The sequence below is a fragment of the Coregonus clupeaformis genome, unplaced genomic scaffold (assembly GCF_020615455.1).
Source record: "Coregonus clupeaformis isolate EN_2021a unplaced genomic scaffold, ASM2061545v1 scaf2354, whole genome shotgun sequence".
In the NCBI taxonomy this organism is placed as follows: Eukaryota; Metazoa; Chordata; class Actinopteri; order Salmoniformes; family Salmonidae; genus Coregonus; species Coregonus clupeaformis.
In genome coordinates, this window is record NW_025535808.1 from 49,290 (window position 1) to 71,189 (window position 21,900).

Below are 21,900 nucleotides of genomic sequence, written 5' to 3' on the forward strand. Positions count from 1 at the left end.
TGGGTGGGGTCTGGGAAGAAGAGAATTGTGTTATAATTTCGTTAGTTGCCGAAGACGGTTAATAAAATCCTTGTTTTGGTTGAACCTGGTCTCCCTGCACTACTTGGGCAATCCCGCTGGAAGCTGTGTAGCCTCTCGTGGCATCACAGATGGTGGAGAATACGGGCACGCTCAAGCGTTAATAGTGCATGTCAGAGGAGGATACCGAAGGTTTGATCACCCAGTTTTCCAAGTTGGCCGTAGGCTCCCCGCCCGACTGAAATGGAGGACATATTGAAAGCCCTTGTTGCTGGCCAGCAAGCCCAGATGCAAACAAACGTGGCTCTCTTGGAGGAGCAAAAGAAAGCCAACCTTCTGAAGGCAGAGGAATTGCAGTTGCAGAGACAGAGGGTGGTCCAAAATACCCGCCCAATAAAGGCAAGTGACTTTATATCTAAGATGGGAGCTACCGATGACATTGAGGCATACCTGCATGCATTTGAGGCCACGGCCACTAGGGAAGCCTGGCCCAAGCAACAGTGGGTTGGTCTGTTAGCCCCCTTTCTAACCGGGGAATCGCTGAATGCTGTCCGGGACCTGGGCCCTGACCAGGTTACTGACTATGATGCCCTGAAGTCTGAGATCCTCAGCAGATATGGACTCACAAAGTTTGGTATGGCCCAGCGCTTTCACAGCTGGACCTTCCAACCAGACCAACCTCCTCGGGCGCAGATGCATGAACTTGTCCGAATCGCAAGGAAATGGCTGGATCCGCAGAGGAATACAGCAGCGGCGGTGGTGGAGGCCGTTGTGGTGGATCGTTACCTACGCGCCCTGCCTTATGAGGCAAAACGGGTCATCAGTCAACAGGCCTTGACCACGGCTGATCTGACCGTGGAAGCTGTGGAAAAGTACCAGGCCACAGCGGAGATGCTGAATGCTTCCCGAAAAGACCCCAGGAGTGCGGCCCCACCACAAATGGGAAGGACCCGTCCAAAGGACCCCAAGGTCTCGAACCCAGCCACGTCAGGACTTATCCCGGCTCCAGGGGGAGCCAGAAACCAGGCGGGTCCAAGAAGAGTACACCAGGAGGGGGAAACTCGACAGTGTTACCGGTGTGGGGAGATGGGACATATCTCCTGGCAGTGTGGGAAACCAGCCGATGAACCTATGCCCACTGCGGAGTCCTCCAGCTCAGCACCCACACACCGTGTTGCCTCGCTCTTGGGAGTCGTAGAGGGCGGCCCAGATCGACCCCCCACCTGCCCGGTAACTGTGAATCACCATGATGTGGAGGCCTTACTGGATTCTGGTAGCCGGGCCACCCTGGTGCGTAAGGATTTGGTGGGCCCAACGTGTCTGACCCCCGGGGAAAGTCCTCCCAGTTTCCTGTGTCCATGGGGACACCAGAGAATACCCCATTACTGAACTTACAATGACCAGCACACGGGGAACCATACACACGACGGCGGGGGTGGTTGATTCCCTCCCCGTCCCTGTCCTAATTGGACGAGACTGCCCAGCCTTTTACCCACTCTGGAGAGAGTCTCAGGAGAGGATAACCCGAGTACCTCGGAAACGGAGAGGCAAGACTCATCCTGGGAAGGCTCCGGTGCAATCCTCCGAGTTACTCACTCCCGCCCGGGCTCTGATAGGGATGGCAGGTGCCCAGACCGACACAGAGACGGAGCTACAGAATCTGGACAAAGAACTGTCTGGTCTGAAGGGGACCGCTGAGAGGTATCGTTTGTTAAAGCAACAGTTAGACATGAAGACAGAAGAGTTAGATATCCTCCAGGCTAAACTCCAACAGAGCTCCTTCCCTAAGCAACAGGAGGAGCTGGAGAGGCTGCGCAGGACCATCGAAGAGTGTGAGGAGACCCTGCGCAGTAGTAAGGAGGTCCAGAAGAAGGCAGAGGAGAAGTACAAGGTGTTGGAGAACAAGATGAAGAATGCGGAGGCAGAGAGAGAGAAGGAACTGAAAGCTGCTCAACAGAAGCTAAACTCTGCTAAAACCAAGGCTGATGCGTTCAGTAAGAAACTCAAGGAGAGACAACAGGAGGCTGAGTCCCTGGTCCTAGAGTTGGAGGAGTTGAAGAGAGAGCAGTCTGGCAAGCACCACGGCAATGCGGACGCCCTCTCCCGGCGTGATGCCTTCTTCGCTGCCTTTACCCCGACGAGGACGTCGGTCCCGAGGAGGGGGATGTGTGATGTCACGAGAGGCTGTGTCCTGGAGGGACGTTACATCCCCCTGAGATGGCTGCAAACCCAGACAGCTATGGCTCCATCTGCTGGTATGGTCGGGAACTCCAACCCTCTGTGGCCAATCTTCCCACGCAGCTGAAACCAATCAGGGGCTGATGGGCTGGAGTTGTTTTGGAAGGGAAGAGACACGGTCTGGTGGGTGGGGTCTGGGAAGAAGAGAATTGTGTTATAATTTCGTTAGTTGCCGAAGACGGTTAATAAAATCCTTGTTTTGGTTGAACCTGGTCTCCCTGCACTACTTGGGCAATCCCGCTGGAAGCTGTGTAGCCTCTCGTGGCATCACACTGTATATCAACTGTATTCCCACTGTACTGTATATCTGTATATCAACTGTATTCCCACTGTACTGTATATCTGTATATCCACTGTTCATTATCTTATAGCTCTATGCTCACTCTTCCTAGTTGTGTATAATGTTGTACAGACATTTATGTAAACTCTTTTGTCTGTATTCTGTCTCTAAATGTTGTCTGTCACTATCACCATGTAGAATTATGTGTACAGATTTAGGATCTTAATTTGATCACCCTCCACTGCAGAATAACTTTCCCGCAATGCAGGAAATGTAAAACTTGTAGTGTTTTTGAGGTTTGAAAAGGCTTCTGAAGTTTGTAATTTCCACTTAGAAATGCCAGACTTGAGTTTCCCTTAATAGAAATGTATCAACCGCTACAAAAATGTCCATTAATTATAATTCACATAATAATTCACATTTCCTATTGCTACAGGAATATTTTTCTGCTGTAGCATACTGGCTCAAATTAAGATCCTACATATGTATGTGCAAATGTACTTGGCGAATAAAGGTGATTCTGATTCTGTAAAGGTTGAGTCTCTAGATTCCCTTGCTGTTCTGGGGAAATAATGAAATGGTTGTCATAGTGATTTAAACTGGGACTGGTTATCTCCCAACTCTGAGACCATGTCATTTATTACATTTCACCCAATTGTTGAAACATGGGACCAACACTTTACATGTTGCGTTTTTACACTGCTCAAAAAAATAAAGGGAACACTAAAATAACACATCCTAGATCTGAAAGAATGAAATAATCTTATTAAATACTTTTTTCTTTACATAGTTGAATGTGCTGACAACAAAATCACACAAAAAATATCAATGGAAATCAAATTGATCAACCCATGGAGGTCTGGATTTGGTTTCAAATTAAAGTGGAAAACCACACTACAGGCTGATCCAACTTTGATGTAATGTCCTTAAAACAAGTCAAAATGAGGCTCAGTAGTGTGTGTGGCCTCCACGTGCCTGTATGACCTCCATACAATGCCTGGGCATGCTCCTGATGAGGTGGTGGATGGTCTCCTGAGGGATCTCCTCCCAGACCTGGACTAAAGCATCCGCCAACTCCTGGACAGTCTGTGGTGCAACGTGGCGTTGGTGGATGGAGCGAGACATGATGTCCCAGATGTGCTCAATTGGATTCAGGTCTGGGGAACGGGCGGGCCAGTCCATAGCATCAATGCCTTCCTCTTGCAGGAACTGCTGACACACTCCAGCCACATGAGGTCTAGCATTGTCTTGCATTAGGAGGAACCCAGGGCCAACCGCACCAGCATATGGTCTCACAAGGGGTCTGAGGATCTCATCTCGGTACCTAATGGCAGTCAGGCTACCTCCGGCGAGCACATGGAGGGCTGTGCGGCCCCCCAAAGAAATGCCACCCCACACCATGACTGACCCACCGCCAAACCGGTCATGCTGGAGGATGTTGCAGGCAGCAGAACGTTCTCCACAGCGTCTCCAGACTCTGTCACATCTGTCACATGTGCTCAGTGTGAACCTGCTTTCATCTGTGAAGAGCACAGGGCGCCAGTGGCGAATTTGCCAATCTTGGTGTTCTCTGGCAAATGCCAAACGTCCTGCACGGTGTTGGGCTGTAAGCATAACCACCACCTGTGGACCTCGGGCCCTCATACCACCCTCATGGAGTCTGTTTCTGACCGTTTGAGCAGACACCTCCTGCTGGAGGTCATTTTGCAGGGCTCTGGCAGTGCTCCTCCTGCTCCTCCTTGCACTAAGGCAGAGGAAGCAGTCCTGCTGCTGGGTTGTTGCCATCCTATGGCCTCCTCCACGTCTCCTGATGTACTGGCCTGTCTCCTGGTAGCGCCTCCATGCTCTTGACACTACGCTGACAGACACAGCAAACCTTCTTGCCACAGCTCGCATTGATGTGTCATCCTGGATGAGCTGCACTACCTGAGCCACTTGTGGCCAGGAAGCATAGGAACTGAGAAGTGGTCTGTGATCACCACCTGCAAAACCAGTCCTTTATTGGGGGTGTCTTGCTAATTGTCTATAATTTCCACCTGTTGTCTATTCCATTTGCACAACAGCATGTGACATTTATTGTCAATCAGTGTTGCTTCCTAAGTGGACAGTTTGATTTCACAGAAGTGTGATTGACTTGGAGTTACATTGTGTTGTTTAAGTGTTCCCTTTATTTTTTTGAGCAGTGTATTTTTGTTCAGTATAGATAAAAACACAAAGCTTCCAGCAGAGGTCAGTGCTCTTCTGACACCTGTCAGATGGTAGTGTGATGTCCGAAGCTTCGACAGTCATCATCACGTAGTATTGTTACTTTGATACAAGCATTGATACGTTGTGTCCAATCAGTAGTGCTTTGAAAACTGCAACGGCACATCAGACCTCCGGTTTTAATCGTCCAATCCCTAGTGTCCACTGAATGTTGACTAGCAACAAGAAAGTGGTACCTAAAAGACTCCCACCATGAGTGCCCAATGAAGTGGCTCCAGACGAGGACATCTGAAATACAATATGGAGTAAAAAAAGAAGTGGAACAAACCAAACCAAACCAGACCAAACCAGACCAAACCAGACCAAACCAGACCAAACCAGACCAAACCAGACCAGACCAGAGCAAACCAGACCAAACCAGATCAAACCAGATCAAACCAAACCAAACCAGACCAAACCAGACCACACCAAACCAGACCAAACCAAACCAGACCAAACCAGACCAAACCAAACCAGACCAAACCAGACCAGACCAGACCACACCAGAGCAAACCAGACCAAACCAGACCAAACCAGACCAAACCAGACCAAACCAAACCAAACCAGACCAGACCAAACCAGACCAAACCAGACCAAACCAGACCAAACCAAACCAGACCAAACCAAACCAAACCAAACAAAACCAAACCAAACCCTGGGAGATACAAGACAGAAAGACTTTGTTCATCAACTTAAAGAAGCAGAGCTACAAAGAGGTGCCAGTCTTCTAACATCTCTAAGGCCAACCAGAACACTGGGCCAGCTGCTCTTCAATATCACATAACAGATGGAACCCTTCTGACTAAAGAGATGACGAGCCAGCACAGGCATAAGCATACTGTCTATTGAGGTGGCGCCAAGAGGTGCGGCCAACGTGCTAACGTCCAACCTCAAAATATAAATGGAAATACCAAAGCCTGTAACAACATGTAGTCGTGACTGATATCTTTCACCTCATCTTCCTGTTACTGTTTGTTTAGGTAGTTATAGACAGTGCAGCAACACAAGGCCACATTCCTCTCAGCCCTTCCACTCTCTCAGGCTAATGTGTATTTATTAAAAGTAGACTATTTCTTTCAATCTGTTCTTTTCTAAACGTATCTGAGAATGTAGACATAAGGGCTAAAACAGGCATGATTGATCTGAGGGGAAATCATTGATACATTCAGAAAGTATTTTTGCAACAAGTAGGAGATTTATATTATGTAAAGTAGGCTAGGTTATAATATATAATAGCGGTTTGTTAGTGATATGCAGATGGAGGTCTATACCTCAGCTATAGCCTACATATCCTAGATGACCAGCCTAAACCTGTTCAGATCAGTTCCCATAACGTTATAGACCTAACAGAAGCAGGACAGAGCTTGTAGCCTAGGCATGACATGTTTCACATTTCCAACAGAGACCATCAGGTTGGTCAGCATGATAAGTGATCATATATCAAACCTACTCTGACTATTGAATGTCTGTAAACGACCTAACTTTCTAATATAATAGTTCTATGTAGCCTAGACTTACCAGAGTCTGCCCGTCTTTCCTTCAAATCAACACATTTATCCTAATTTTAATGTTGCAGAGAAATGTGTCCCACAGTTTCAACAGCCATTTTGTAAGTGCGTAGGCTACAAACTTACTTTTAATTTCATATGAGGAAAATGGTGCGGCCGCCTGTTTTCTTGCAGATGAAGTAGCCTCTCATAGGGAACTCATTCAACCAGCCTAAACAACAGTAAATAAAATATGTCAAATGGTCAAAAAACAATGGTGTAAAGAGAATCATGTCCTCCTAATATAGCCATGTACATTAAAGACAGGTATATTGCTACAGATGTAGGATCTTAATTTGAGCCGGTTTGCTACAGCAGGAAAATAATCCTGAAGCAACACGACATTTGAAATATTATGTGGATTATAATCAGTCTCCTGAGTGGCGCAGTGGTCTAAGGCACTGCATTGCAGTGCTAACTGTGCCACTAGAGATCCTGGTTCAAATCTAGGCTCTGTCGTAGCTGGCCGCGACCGGGAGACTCATGGGCGGTGCACAATTGGCCCAGCGTCGTCCAGGGTAGGGGAGGGAATGGCCGGCAGGGATGTAGCTCAGTTGATAGAGCATGGCGTTGGCAACGCCAGGGTTGTGGGTTTGATTCCCACGGGCGGCCAATATAAAAAATAATAAAAATGTATTCACTAACTGAAAGTCGCTCTGGATAAGAGCGTCTGCTAAATGACGTAAATTTAATAATAAATTGACATTTTTCAAAAGGGAAAGGTGGATTTTTTTTTATTACAAACTTCAGAAGCCTTTTTAACCCTCAAATACACAACACGTTTTAGTCTGTACATAGCTTGTCTTTATCTAAACCAAGGCAGTTTGCATTATTAGCAATGATGTTGCAACTGTCAGCTGCTGTAAACCGATGTGATTGGATGTTATAGACCCCCATCTGAACAGTTTCTTTCCCCATGCTGTAGCCCTCACCAACTGGCCATCTGGCCCATAGAGACTAAAGGACTATACACTCTATGCTGCTCACCACATCAAGCCATCTCTGAACTGTACACTACCATCTGGCCCATAGAGACTAAAGGACTATACACTCTATGCTGCACACCACATCAAGCCATCTCTGTGTGGGAAAGTATTGGGAAGACAGAAAGATAACAGTGAATATGAGACATGGGGACGTATTGGGAAGGTTTAAAGATAACAGTGAATATGAGACATGGGGGAAGGTATTGGGAAGGTAGAAAGATAACATTGAATTTCCCCCAAGTATCGCAAACAGGAAGTAAAATTAGTCACAAGGTTGTGCTAACTAAAGTAGTGTTGCAAAAGCCTTTCCACCCCACTCTTCCCCATCAGTCTCAAGAACAGAACCTGTGGTTTAATGTAGAAACATGTAGATACAACAGAAACAAGATGTGATACTATCTACTTCTCTTTTACCAGAACAGAGACATTTCCCAGAGGATGCTGGTGGGAAGGGCTATAGGAGGACAGGTTCATTTTTAAAGACTTTTGTTTTCATCTTTTTACATTTACATTTTAGTCATTTAGCAGCCGCTCTTATCCAGAGCGACTTACAGTTTGTGAGTGCATACATATATATTTTTTTTCATACTGGCCCCCCACGGGAATCAAACCCACAACCCCGGTTGCAAACGCCATTCCCTCCCCTACCCTACCCTGGACGACGCTGGGCCAATTGTGCGCCACCCCATGGGTCTCCCGGTCACGGCCGGCTACGACAGAGCCTGGATTCGAACCAGGATCTCTAGTGGCACAGATAGCACTGCGATGCAGTGCCTTAGACCACTGCGCCACTTGGGTGTTAATGACAGTTTTTAATGACAGATCATAGAAACATGCTGTTTTCACAAACAGAAAAGTATTCTATGCCTTGTTACCCATTTCTTTCACACCTATTCCCCACTTAATCTGCCAAGACAATGCGCCACTAATGAGTCTCTCTTTCCTCACTGAATAAATGACAAATGGATGAATGGGCGATAGTTTTGCACCTTACTTCACAATTGAATTTAAATTAGGCTTAACTGAATGATAAGTAGGGTGCAGATGTTGAATTCATTTAGAACAATAGTGTAATGATGAGTTTGTGTTATGCCTGTTTATCAGCAGCAAATCATTTGACCACACACCTTGTGGATTGATACATTTATCTTTTATGTTTTACTTTGTAAAAATAAACTGTCACAGGTCTGTTTTATTTACTATAAGTCTATTACTAATCAAATGTATTGTGGGAAACGAAAACATGCTATGTGTTGCAGTCAACACAATCTCACACTCAATCCGTGCAAATATGCACAAAAAGCATGCATTTTTGTGTGGCTGATTTTGTGTGAAAATACACATTTTTGTATGACTTCATTCATAGGAAAATAAATTTTTGGGGGGTGAATTAAGCCACACAAAAACGCACAAGATCTGCTAAAATACTTTTTGTACATATTTGCTCGAATTGAGTGTGAGATTGTGTTGCAAAAAGTAGTCCTTTAGAATTACGCAAAACATATCCTTGACTACCGACGTTGATGAGTGAACAAATGATGCCAGTCAGCCTGCACAGCCGGCCCATCAAAACTACACCTAAACTATACCAAAACTCATTTCACACATAATAAGAGTTAGCCTATAGACCAGATTAAATAGCCTCCTTCAGTCACATGCAGGTAAAACACTGTGATTTCTATATAGTGCTGTATCTGAAAGAGCATATTCTGCAGTTTCTATGACACTTACCTTTATCAAATAACTCTCAACATTCAAGAGGTGAAGCTCTATTTCCAAATGTCACTTTTTTCACCAACATCCCTGCTGTTCATTCATTTAGCACATGACCACTCTAGTGCCAGCATTGCTCTGGTTACTAAGCAACAACGAGTAACATAATATTCTGTCGTCAACGGATGAATGGCCAATAGAAACCAGATAGAAACTGATAATGATGTGACTTCTGTTTTGGTTAGCCGTGGATGTCGAAACCAACTTGCTCAATGTCTTTCCATATCTAGGGAACGATGAAACCAGACCAGCCGAGTGGGAGACTGTCTGAGACTGTGGTTTTGAGACAAGTGGAGCCCCAAAAAATAATATGCAATGTCAAGACAGCAGGTCCTGCTCTCCCTCTTCCCCAAGAACCACAGCTCCCACTGGGGAAAAAGACACAATGTCAAGACAGCAGGTCCTGTTCTCCCTCTTCCCCAAGAACCACAGCTCCCACTGGGGAAAAATACACAATGTCAAGACAGCAGGTCCTGCTCTCCCTCTTCCCCAAGAACCACAGCTCCCACTGGGGAAAAAGACACAATGCCAAGACAGCAGGTCCTCCTCTCCCTCTTCCCCAAGCACCACAGCTCCCACTGGGGAAAAATACACAATGTCAAGACAGCAGGTCCTGCTCTCCCTCTTCCCCAAGCACCACAGCTCCCACTGGGGAAAAATACACAATGTCAAGACAGCAGGTCCTGTTCTCCCTCTTCCCCGAGCACCACAGCTCCCACTGGGGAAAAATACACAATGTCAAGACAGCAGGTCCTGTTCTCCCTCTTCCCCAAGCACCACAGCTCCCACTGGGGAAAAATACACAATGCCAAGACAGCAGGTCCTGCTCTCCCTCTTCCCCAAGCACCACAGCTCCCACTGGGGAAAAATACACAATGTCAAGACAGCAGGTCCTGTTCTCCCTCTTCCCCAAGAACCACAGCTCCCACTGGGGAAAAATACACAATGTCAAGACATGCAGGTCCTGTTCTCCCTCTTCCCCAAGAACCACAGCTCCCACTGGGGAAAAATACACAATGTCAAGACATGCAGGTCCTGTTCTCCCTCTTCCCCAAGCACCACAGCTCCCACTGGGGAAAATACACAATGTCAAGACATGCAGGTCCTGCTCTCCCTCTTCCCCAAGCACCACAGCTCCCACTGGGGAAAAAGGAGACACAATGTCAAGTAAGTAAGAGCGGACGGAAAAAGTCCCATAAAACTGTGTGCAGGGCAACCGATTTGTTTGTGGGGCTTGCTCACACAAAGCCCCGAAGCTGTGTGCTGACTGTGGACCTGAAGCATAAAGAGAAGACGTGATTGGTTCATGTGTAAAGGCGCGGTACAGTGTCTGATACAATCAACACATTATTGTTTTTACATCTTGTCGTTAATATATTAACACAAATATTTATTCATGGAATTAATCCTTTATAATTGTTCATGCACTGGTACGTTTGTTTAGGAATACAGCAAATAATTTCACCTGAACACCTGGCTGGTTATATTATTATTATTATTATTATTATTATTATTATTATTATTATTATTATTATTATATTTTTCATTCTACTTTGTCAAAATAAACTGTAAATGGACTTTATTAAGTACTATAACTCTATTACTAATTGAATCTACAAATAAAGTTGATCAAATGGATAATTACACTGTAATGTTTTTATTGTAAGGGAAACAGAAACAGGATATAGGCCTTTTTTTATTTTACTTTGTAGAATAAACTTTTTTTAAGTTACAAAAAATATATATTTCCACGAATATTTCTTCATGCAATTAATCCTTTACAATAGTTGATGCACTATTTATCAAGCGTTTATTTATCAACTATGTTTGCACACCTTGCTATAGTGCAGGGATGGGCAACTCCAGTCCTCTGGGCCTGATTGGTGTCACACCTTGCTCTAGTGCAGGGATGGGCAACTCCAGTCCTCGGGGCCTGATTGGTGTCACACCTTGCTATAGTGCAGGGATGGGCAACTCCAGTCCTCGGGGCCTGATTGGTGTCACACCTTGCTATCGTGCAGGGATGGGCAACTCCAGTCCTCTGGGCCTGATTGGTGTCACACCTTGCTCTAGTGCAGGGATGGGCAACTCCAGTCCTCGGGGCCTGATTGGTGTCACACCTTGCTCTAGTGCAGGGATGGGCAACTCCAGTCCTCTGGGCCTGATTGGTGTCACACCTTGCTCTAGTGCAGGGATGGGCAACTCCAGTCCTCGGGGCCTGATTGGTGTCACACCTTGCTCTAGTGCAGGGATGGTCAACTCCAGTCCTCTGGGCCTGATTGGTGTCACACCTTGCTATAGTGCAGGGATGGGCAACTCCAGTCCTCTGGGCCTGATTGGTGTCACACCTTGCTATAGCACAGGGATGGCCAACTCCAGTCCTCTGGGCCTGATTGGTGTCACACCTTGCTCTAGTGCAGGGATGGGCAACTCCAGTCCTCGGGGCCTGATTGGTGTCACACCTTGCTCTAGTGCAGGGATGGCCAACTCCAGTCCTCTGGGCCTGATTGGTGTCACACCTTGCTATAGTGCAGGGATGGGCAACTCCAGTCCTCGGGGCCTGATTGGTGTCACACCTTGCTATAGCACAGGGATGGTCAACTCCAGTCCTCGGGGCCTGATTGGTGTCACACCTTGCTATAGCACAGGGATGGCCAACTCCAGTCCTCTGGGCCTGATTGGTGTCACACCTTCCTCTAGTTCAGGGATGGGCAACTCCAGTCCTCTGGGCCTGATTGGTGTCACACCTTGCTCTAGTGCAGGGATGGGCAACTCCAGTCCTCGGGGCCTGATTGTTGTCACACCTTGCTCTAGTGCAGGGATGGGCAACTCCAGTCCTCGGGGCCTGATTGGTGTCACACCTTGCTCTAGTGCAGGGATGGGCAACTCCAGTCCTCGGGGCCTGATTGGTGTCACACCTTGCTCTAGTGCAGGGATGGGCAACTCCAGTCCTCGGGGCCTGATTGGTGTCACACCTTGCTCTAGTGCAGGGATGGGCAACTCCAGTCCTCGGGGCCTGATTGGTGTCACACCTTGCTATGGTGCAGGGATGGGCAACTCCAGTCCTCGGGGCCTGATTGGTTTCACACCTTGCTATAGTGCAGGGATGGGCAACTCCAGTCCTCTGGGCCTGATTGGTGTCACACCTTGCTCTAGTGCAGGGTTGGGCAACTCCAGTCCTCGGGACCGGATTGGTGTCACACCTTGCTCTAGCACAGGGATGGGCAACTCCAGTCCTCGGGGCCTGATTGGTGTCACACCTTGCTCTAGCCGCAGCTAACACACTTGACTCCAATAATTAACTAATCATAATCTTAAATTTAGAATACGATTAGTTTAATCAGCTGTGTTTGCTAGGGATGGGGGAAAAGTGTGACACCCCGAAGATTGGAGTTACCCATCCCTACTAGCTGAAAGGCCAGGCGGTTCTAGTGTTAAGGACTGGTAGATGGGTGTTGCTTATGCATTCACTGATGCTGACCGGCTCCAGTACTTTGTTCTTGACTAAAGCATTCAAGTCAGCCTTGACTTATGGTCTGATAGCATAATGTACAGATCCTGCGTTCAGAAACGTTGGTTTGCTGTCTGGCTTAATGCTAAGCTTCCCTGTAATGTCGTTCATACTACCCAGCTGTCCATTAAATACTTCTCCATGTTTCTTTAAGATGGCAGGTAGGTCTGTGTCTCCATGTGTCATTGTATGCACTGATGGCCAGTCCAGTGTGATTTTCTCCAACTATGAACATCCCAGTATTGATGCATAGTCTCCTTTCACAACATAGAGTGGCAGCTTTTCAGTTTGTCTGTTTACCTGAACTGTGACATCAGTGATGCCTCTCACAGTGACAGATTCACCTGTGTAAGTCTTTAACACGAGGTGAGCTGGTTGAAGTGGAAGGTGTTTCAGTGTATTTTTTCTGACACAAGAGATACAGCTGCCCCTGTGTCAATCTCCATACCCACCGGCTGTCCCTCTAGCAAGGGGGAGACATAGTAGCCGTGCGACCCGCCAGGAAAAGGTCAGGATTTTCAGTTTGACTTTCTCGTCTGATGAGTCACTCACCTCAGTGTTCTCTTACTCAACAGTGTGAACATGTTTATGTGTCTTTCGTTGGAATGTCTGTTTCTTGTTTCCCGTTTTTGCGATTTCTCTGTTCTCTTTTTGTTTCTGGAGACTTGTCCGATGTTGACCTTTTTACCACAGGCTGAACAATCCATGTCCTTACACCAGCATGTGACTTGATTTCCCGGTCTCTGATTTTCAGTTGAAACTCTGTTGAAACGTTTTATTTATTTGAAAGGAACACAGACAAGAACAAATAGCAGCAGGAATGGTTATACAGCTAGAGACACAATACTGTTAAAATATATATCAGAAAAAATAGCAGCAGGAATGGTTATACAGCTAGAGACACAATACTGTTAAAATATATATCAGTATATTATGGAAACTAGTTATTGCAGATAAATACAATTATAAAAAACCACATATACAATCACCCACCTCAGCCATTAGTCCTGGGGTTCAGGCTTGGTGACAGTTGTGACAGTGGTATGGCTGTCCTGGGGTTCAGGCTTGGTGACAGTGGTATAGCTGTCCTGGGGTTCAGGCTTGGTGACAGTGGTATGGCTGTCCTGGGGTTCAGGCTTGGTGACAGTGGTATGGCTGTCCTGGGGTTCAGGCTTGGTGACAGTGGTATGGCTGTCCTGGGGTTCAGGCTTGGTGACAGTGGTATGGCTGTCCTGGGGTTCAGGCTTGGGGACAGTGGTATGGCTGTCCTGGGGTGCAGGCTTGGTGACAGTGGTATGGCTGTCCTGGGGTTCAGGCTTGGTGACAGTGGTATGGCTGTCCTGGGGTTCAGGCTTGGGGACAGTGGTATGGCTGTCCTGGGGTTCAGGCTTGGTGAGCCCATCATTCCCAACACTGCACCCAGACCTCATGCCATTTCCCCCTTTTGCACCCTCGTGGCGCCGGGCCTGCATGGGGAACACAGTGAGGGAGAAACTCTCTTCAGCTGGTGGTTCTAATGAGAGAGGGTGTGGTGGACTATACAGGTTGGTCCTCAGGGTGAGCGGTACTGTGGTCAATGTCTCCACCTAGTGGTCAATTACACAAATGGAACCACTAAAACAATTTGGGAGACAGGGCAATCATATTTCAACTGCAGTAGATATCATTGATGTAAAACCATTGCTATATAACACATGTTCAATATGTTAGGTATTGGAAAATAAACAACAACAAGTTGGGAAGGGGGGAGGGGGGGACTGGACTACCAAGGGAATGGATTCTTCACAAAACATACTATAGTCCTTTTCCAGGTTAAGACCTCTGGGGACTAAAGTCTCTAAAACATACTATAGTCCTTTTCCAGGTTAAGACCTCTGGGGACTAAAGTCTCTAAAACATACTATAGTCCTTTTCCAGGTTAAGACCTCTGGGGACTAAAGTCTCTAATAAAAAGCATGAGCTGGCGCACCCCCAGAGAACATTATTTAGTGTAGAGGTGCTGACTAACGGAGAATGAACTGGAAGATATAAAATATATATATAGAGAGAGTCTCACACTCTGTATATCAACTGATGTCATGAATGATTGAACCAGGTTATGTAGACAAACAGTTCAATTAGTGCAACCAATGACTATAGTGAGGGGTGTGTCAACTGTGGGACCTTATATAGACAGGTGCCTTTCCGAATCATGTCCTAACAATTGAATTTACCACAGGTGGACTCCAATCAAGTTGTAGAAACATCTCAAGGATGATCAATGGAAACAGGATGCACCTGGGCTCAATTTCGTGTCTCATAACAAAGGGTCTGAATACTTATGTACACACGTTTTTTTCATTTTGAATTTTTATACATTTGCAAACATTTCTATAAACCTGTTTTCCGCTTTGTCATTATGGGGTATTGTGTGTAGATTGATGAGGACATTTTTTTATTTAATCAATTTTATAATAAGGCCATAACGTAACAAAATGTGGAAAAAGTCAAGGGGTCACCTTTTTTCCATGTTAAATGTCAATAATAATATGAATAATAATATAATGTGTCACTGTTTGTTAAGGTAGATAGACAGTGCAGCAACACAAGGCCATGTCCCATGTCTCTAACATATTTAGACAGTGCAGCAACACAAGGCCATGTCCCATGTCTCTAACATATTTAGACAGTGCAGCAACACAAGGCCATGTCCCATGTCTCTAACATATTTAGACAGTGCAGCAACACAAGGCCATGTCCCATGTCTCTAACATATTTAGACAGTGCAGCAACACAAGGCCATGTCCCATGTCTCTAACGTATTTTTTATTAATTAAAATTAGGCTATTTGTTGTCTTTCAAACTGTTATTTTGTAAACATGATAAAGGATCATTGTTGCATCCTAAGATGCTGGGTTCTTTTACTGAAGACTCCGAAGCGTACTTATAATAAACTGAACAGATTTATTTCATGTTCTCCTTAACACATTCCAGTGGACCACTCTCTACAGCGTCTTCAGCCCAACCAATACATCATTAAACTTTTTACTGCCCTTGCATCTCGTAATCCAATCACTTCAATGCAAGAATGGAAAACCCAATGTCATTTGTTAATTCAAGTAACTCCTGCATACAAATCCCATTGGCTATTTGCAACCATTTTAAATCTAAACTCATTAACACATAATACATTTCTCAATACACCACACTCCTCCCCAGGAAATTCTCACTTCCTCTGAAAACATCCTCGACGAACATCATGAGTTTTCCAAAACAGTCTTTCACTTCTCAACTCATATACAACCTGTTTACAGATCCAATCGGTCCTGAGGCCGTCTGACCCTTTTTGGCCTCTCATGACGCTCTGGACCCTCAGGCTCACGGCCTGGAACCATCTGTGTGTCTGTATTGGTGCCCGTCCCAGTCGTAGTGTCCAAATCCCAGTCAGAGATGTTCCACTCTGACACATTCAGCTCTTCTCTTTCATTGGGTTGCATCATCATTTGATCCACATGCTTCTTACACAGTTTTTCCCTCAGTCTGCACTAAGTAGGTTACAGGACCAAGTAGCCTTTTCACAACCCCGAGTCTCCATTTCTCTCTCTCTCTCCTCCCCGGTAATCTGGGACAAGCACTGTTTGTTCCGACTGTAAAAAACGAACACTCTTGCCCAACCCCTTGTCCTGTATCTTAGACTGCATGTCAGCTGAAAAGCTGGGTTTAACCAGTGATAACCTTGTATGTCTGAGTCTAACCTGGGCCATCTCCTTACCATGTCTTCTATGTCTGAGTCTAACCTGGGCCATCTCCTTACCATGTCTTCTATGTCTGAGTCTAACCTGGGCCATCTCCTTACCATGTCTTCTATGTCTGAGTCTAACCTGGGCCATCTCCTTACCATGTCTTCTATGTCTGAGTCTAACCTGGGCCATCTCCTTACCATGTCTTCTATGTCTGAGTCTAACCTGGGCCATCTCCTTACCATGTCTTCTATGTCTGAGTCTAACCTGGGCCACCTCCTTACCATGTCTTCTATGTCTGAGTCTAACCTGGGCCATCTCCTTACCATGTCTTCTATGTCTGAGTCTAACCTGGGCCATCTCCTTACCATGTCTACTATGTCTGAGTCTAACCTGGGCCATCTCCTTACCATGTCTTCTATGTCTGAGTCTAACCTGGGCCACCTCCTTACCATGTCTTCTATGTCTGAGTCTAACCTGGGCCATCTCCTTACCATGTCTTCTATGTCTGAGTCTAACCTGGGCCATCTCCTTACCATGTCTACTATGTCTGAGTCTAACCTGGGCCATCTCCTTACCATGTCTTCTATGTCTGAGTCTAACCTGGGCCATCTCCTTTCCATGTCTTCTATGTCTGAGTCTAACCTGGGCCATCTCCTTACCATGTCTTCTATGTCTGAGTCTAACCTGGGCCATCTCCTTACCATGTCTTCTATGTCTGAGTCTAACCTGGGCCACTAAAAGTGTCTCCTTGCCAGAGCTTCCATTTGAACCGTGCTCCAGTGGTTTTCATGTAGCTCCTTCAGTAGGTTCCTCTGTAGAGTAGCCGGCACCACCGCTCTCATACCCCATAACACACAATCACTGTCTACAGTGAGCTCATCCCTTCTCACCCAATCAGGCTTTAGTTCAGGATCAGTAACGTGGTTAGGTCACCCTGTAAGTGGGAAGTGCTTCACTTCAGCCAAACCCTTGTCTTTGGTAGTTTCCCTGGCTGTGTCCTTAGCTACAATGGGAAGTACATCTACAAATGACACTGGATAGTTTGGATCTCTCTCCTCCTACTGATATGCAGCTGAGAGGACTTGTATTGTATGTCATACTGATATGCAGCTGAGAGGACTTGTATTGTATGTCATACTGATATGCAGCTGAGAGGACTTGTATTGTATGTCATTCTGATATGCGTCTGAGAGGACTTGTATTGTATGTCATACTGATATGCAGCTGAGAGGACTTGTATTGTATGTCATACTGATATGCTGCTGAGAGGTCTTGTATTGTACGTCATTCTGATATGCAGCTGAGAGGACTTGTATTGTATGTCATTCTGATATGCAGCTGAGAGGACTTGTATTGTATGTCATACTGATATGCAGCTAGTATTAACGCCCTCCTCTGGAGTCTGGCTGCTGCTGGAGCTGGGTCGTCTGTTGTTGGTCCTAGTATTTTAACAAGAGGCTGATGGTCTGTCAATGTAAACTTACCACCATATAGGTAGTCATGGAACTTCATTAACCCAAATATGATCCCTAGGGCCTCCTCCTCTATTGGGGCATACTTCACCTCTGTCTTCTCTATTGGGACATATTTCACCTCTGTCTTCTCTATTGGGGCATACTTCACCTCTGTCTTCTCTATTTGGGCATACTTCACCTCTGTCTTCTCTATTTGGGCATACTTCACCTCTGTCTTCTCTATTTGGGCATACTTCACCTCTGTCTTCTCTATTGGGGCATACTTCACCTCTGTCTTCTCTATTTGGGCATACTTCACCTCTGTCTTCTCTATTGGGGCATACTTCACCTCTGTCTTCTCTATTTGGGCATACTTCACCTCTGTCTTCTCTATTTGGGCATACTTTACCCTGTCTTCTCTATTTGGGCATACTTCACCTCTGTCTTCTCTATTTGGGCATACTTCACCTCTGTCTTCTCTATTGGGGCATACTTCACATCTGTCTTCTCTATTGGGGCATACTTCACGTCTGTCTTCTCTATTGGGGCATACTTCACCTCTGTCTTCTCTATTGGGGCATACTTCACCTCTGTCTTCTCTATTTGGACATACTTCACCTCTGTCTTCTCTATTGGGGCATACTTCACCGCTGTCTTCTCTATTTGGGCATACTTCACCTCTGTCTTCTCTATGTGGGCATACTTCACCTCTGTCTTCTCTATTTGGGCATACTTCACCTCTGTCTTCTCTATTGGGGCATACTTCACCTCTGTCTTCTCTATTTGGGGCATACTTCACCTCTGTCTTCTCAATTTGGGCATACTTCACCTCTGTCTTCTCTATTTGAGTGTGGGTGAAGTATATGCAGTAGGCCTCTCACTACCATGGGGCATTGTATGTGAGATGACAGCACCCCCCCCCCATATGGTGAGGCATCACAAGCCAATATTACTGGCATGTGAGGGTCGTAGTGCACTAACACTGAGGAGGAAGACAGCTGCGTCTTCGTTGTTTCAAATGCCTGCTGACATTGTTCTGACCCCACCCAAGGTCTATCTTTCTGGAAGAGCTCTGTCACAGGTTTGATGAGAGTAGAGAGATTCTCCATAAACTTCCCGTTTTACTCTTAACCCAGGCTCTTGCAGTCTCTGTAACACGGCTGCTTCTACGTTCTGGAAGTGGTCCTCTGCCGATTTCCCTGTGATAAGAATGTGATCCAGAAAGCACCCAACCCCAGGTCAACCCTGTAAGACCTGGTCCATAATACATTGGAATATAGCTGGAGTGCTTGATACTCCATAAGGCAGTCTATTCATCTGGTAGAAACCCTTGTTTATAGTCAGGAAATGCTTTGACTCTTGATCTACCTCCACTTGCTAGTAGTTCCTGTGTAAGGTCTAACTTAGTGAACTGTTTACCCCCGGCTAGAGTAGCAAACAAGTCCTGGGTCTTTGGTAAGGGGTACTGGTCCACATCCACCCATGCATTTACAGTCACCTTGTAATCATGACATATTCTGACACCCCCGTTTGTCTTTGGAAGGCAAACTATAGGTGCTGCCCATTCACTATATTCTAATGGTGTGATCCCTCCTTGTTTTTCTATCTCTGTAAGCTGTTTGTCTACTGCCTCTCTGAGTGCATAAGGTCTAACCTTACAAAACATTGGAACAGCTTTCTCTGCCACTTGAATGTTGGCTTTAACTCCCTTTACCACACCCATTTCACCACTAAACACCTTTAACTCCCTTTACCACACCCATTTCACCACTAAACACCTTTAACTCCCTTTACCACACCCATTTCACCACTAAACACCTTTAACTCCCTTTACCACACCCATTTCACCAATAAACACCTTTAACTCCCTTTACCACACCCATTTCACCACTAAACACCTCAGCATATTTATCGCCCAGCTGTGCAACTGGGTCTGACACATGGTTCACTCTTGACCAATCTAATTTTAGGTGCTGAATCCAGTTTCTCCCCATTATCGTAGGACCCCTTCCCTTTTGACACTAATAGGGGTAGTGGTAACACCTGAGCACCACATCTCACTTTAACCTCCAGCTTTCCCAATAACTGAATAGGCTGAGCTGAGTAAGTTCTCAAAACAACATCACATGGTTGCAGTTTATGCTTCTTAAATATGCTGTTGTACAGCTTCGCTGAGATAAAACATGATGTGATACTCTCAACTTCTCTTTTACCAGAACCGAGAAGTTTCCGAGAGGAGACTGTTGGGAAGAGCTATAGGAGAACAGGTTAATTGTAATGGCTTGAATGGAATAAATAAATTATTAGTTAAATACCATTCCATTATTCCATTCCAGTCTTTACAATGAGCCCGTTCTTGCTATTGTTCTTGCTATTAGCCACAGCTAGCGGCATTTCACCCAGATCATTGGATTTTTTTCCGCTGGATTAATTGTAATCGCTGGACATTGATCACCGGATATTCGGCCAGTCTGCACAGCGCGTTATCGACCCAGAACATATCAGTTTTTCCGCTGGAATCACTGATTCACTGGACCTCTAATTCCGGATTCGTCGCTACCAGCTGGCTACAACAAAACGGACGCTGTGGTCTGGCTAATCATCCCGAGCTAGGCCCATCTCCCGGCTATCTACCTCTCTATCAACCGGACGGGACCACCTAGTGTTGACACGGAGCCCCACCGATCCTACACGACTCGTCTGCCGACGAAATCGTCTGATGTGGTTACGACGTTAACCACGAAGATTCCATCCATCTGCTAGCCCTGGCCCGTTAGCACACGTTATCCGTGGCCTTTTACTCACTAAACTGAACTAGCTACTGAACAAGCTACTTGCTATTAGCCACAGCTAGCGGCATTTCAGCCAGAATATTGGATTTTTTCCGCGGGATTAATTTTTAATCACTGGACATTGATCACCGGATATTCGGCCAGTCTGCACAGCGCGTTATCGACCCAGAACATATCAGTTTTTCCGCCGGAATCACTGATTCACTGGACCGTTAACTCTGGATTCATCGCTACCAGCTGGCTACAACAACAAAACGGACGTAGCACACGCTAGCCGTGGGCCCTTACTCACTAGCGCTTCACCACCGGACCTTATGATAACTCAGCTATACAGTTGATGTCTGCTGGACTGTTCCTTTTTAGGTACTACATCCTGTTTATGTTTAGCCTCAGCCCAAACATGATTAGTTTATTGTTGTTTCGGTTATTTCTAATGGTACTATTTTACTGTAGATCCCCCAGCCTAGCTAAACCTGCCTTAGTTAGCTCCTTTGCCCCTCCCCCTATACACTCAGAGACCGACTCAATTGATGCCTCTAGAGATACTATCTCTTTCATTGTTACCCAACGCTTAGGTTTACCTCCACTTTACTCATATCCTTCCATATCCTTGTCTGTACATAATGCCCTGAATCTTTTCTATAACACCCGGAAATCTGCCCCCTTTATTCTATGTACCCAACGCACTAGAAGACCAGTTCTTAAAGCCTTTAGTCGTATCCTTATTCTAGTCCTCCTCTGTTCCTCTGGTGATGTAGAGGCTAACCCAGGCCCTGTAGCCCCCAGTATCACTCCTACTCACCAGGAGCTATCATTTGATGACTTCTGTAATCGCAAAAGTCTTGGTTTCTTGCACATAAATATCAGAAGTCTACTTCCTAAGTTTGAGTTATTCACTGCGTTAGCACACTCTGCCAACCCTGATGTTCTAGCAGTGTCTGAATCCTGGCTCAGGAAGGCCACCAAAAATTCTGAAATGTCCATCCCCAACTATAACATTTTCCGTCTAGATAGAACTGCCAAAGGGGGGTGGAGTTGCAATCTACTGTAGAGATAGCCTGCAGAGCTCTATCATACTATCCAGGTCTGTGCCCAAACAGTTTGAGCTTCTACTTCTAAAAATCCACCTTTCCAGAAATAAGTCTCTCACTGTTGCCGCTTGCTACAGACCCCCTCAGCCCCCAGCTGTGCCCTGGACACCATATGTGAATTGATTGCCCCCCATTTATCCTCTGAGTTTTTACTGCTTGGTGACCTAAATTGGGATATGCTTAATACCCCAGCCATCCTACAATCCAAGCTAGATGCCCTCAACCTCACGCAAATTATCAATGA

At 45.9% G+C, this 21,900-nt stretch overlaps 1 long non-coding RNA gene across 1 annotated transcript; it reads right to left on the minus strand.

Annotated features, from left to right (window-relative positions):
- Positions 1 to 2,352: 2,352 nt before the first annotated feature.
- Positions 2,353 to 9,199, minus strand: LOC123488483. The gene is made up of 3 exons (XR_006660115.1): positions 9,045 to 9,199; positions 6,415 to 6,499; positions 2,353 to 2,390 (listed from the first exon to the last, which is right to left on the minus strand). It is a non-coding gene; the product is annotated as an uncharacterized LOC123488483 (long non-coding RNA).
- Between the last annotated feature and the right edge of the window lie 12,701 nt (positions 9,200 to 21,900).